The sequence below is a fragment of the Mus caroli genome, chromosome 8 (assembly GCF_900094665.2).
Source record: "Mus caroli chromosome 8, CAROLI_EIJ_v1.1, whole genome shotgun sequence".
Classification (NCBI taxonomy): domain Eukaryota; kingdom Metazoa; phylum Chordata; class Mammalia; order Rodentia; family Muridae; genus Mus; species Mus caroli.
Window position 1 is genome coordinate 29,770,867 of NC_034577.1, and position 966 is coordinate 29,771,832.

At 43.4% G+C, this 966-nt stretch overlaps 1 long non-coding RNA gene across 4 annotated transcripts in view; it reads left to right on the plus strand.

The window, feature by feature from the left end:
• The first annotated feature begins 387 nt into the window (after positions 1-387).
• The window catches only part of LOC115031732, a 20,397-nt gene continuing 19,818 nt past the window's right edge, over positions 388-966 (plus strand). For all 4 annotated transcript variants that reach the window (XR_003837385.1, XR_003837387.1, XR_003837384.1 and 1 more), the window contains exon 1: positions 388-516. This is a non-coding gene — a long non-coding RNA (uncharacterized LOC115031732). The remainder of the gene's footprint in view (positions 517-966) is intronic.

Consider the following 966-nt stretch of genomic DNA (forward strand, 5'->3'; position numbering starts at 1 on the left):
CTGCATAACTCTACATCCTTTTTCTCTCTTTAAGAAATGAAACACCTGCTGGGAGTGGTGGTGCACACCTTTAATCCCAGCACTCGGGAGGCAGAAGCAGGCGGATTTCTGAGTTCGAGGCCAGCCTGGTCTACAAAGTGAGTTCCAGGATAGCCAGGGCTATATAGAGAAACCCTGTCTCGAAAACCCTCCCACAAAGGAAATGAAACACCCGTGACACACAGCTAAACACAAACAAATTGAGAAAAAAAAGAGTACAAGCAAAGGTATTCCTAGTGAGATGAGCTGGGAAAAGTTCATGTGCTCAAAGACTATTCATTTACAGACATGTACTACTGCTTCTGACATTTCACTTCTTGCCCAGTGTTCAAAGTTCACTACAAGAAGATGGCTGAGTGAGACACTTCTCTATGTTGCCACTTGGAATCTGTATTAGGAAGTGTTTCTGGATTTGGGCTACAGAAGGAATGGAGATGGGCTAGGAAGGATGATGAGAGTCGGTGAGAATGAGCTAAGGTGAGTCCACACCAATAGGCAGAGTCCCCAGGGAATGGAGCAGAATCATGCTTTTCAACTAAACAAATCTTTCTGGAAATGACTTATGCGAATTTGTGACACAATAACCTAAAAGTCCAATTTAATTAAGCTTTTGTTTGTACATGTTTTATTATGAATCTCATAGCTCATCTGGCCTTGGAGTTGTAATGTAACCAGGGGCAGCTTGGAACTTCTGATCCTTCTGATTGTGCCTCCTGAAACTGGAGATTACAGAAGTGTTGGTACCACAATGCCTGGTTGTAGGCAGTGTTGACATTTGAACATGGTTGTGCATACTGGGCAAGCACCCTACTCACCGAGCTATAATCCCAGACCTTCAGTCAATCATCATTTTTTTTTAAAACCTTATTTATTTATCCATTTCTCTATCTACCTTTCTCCCTCCCTCCCTCCCTCCCTCCCTCCCTC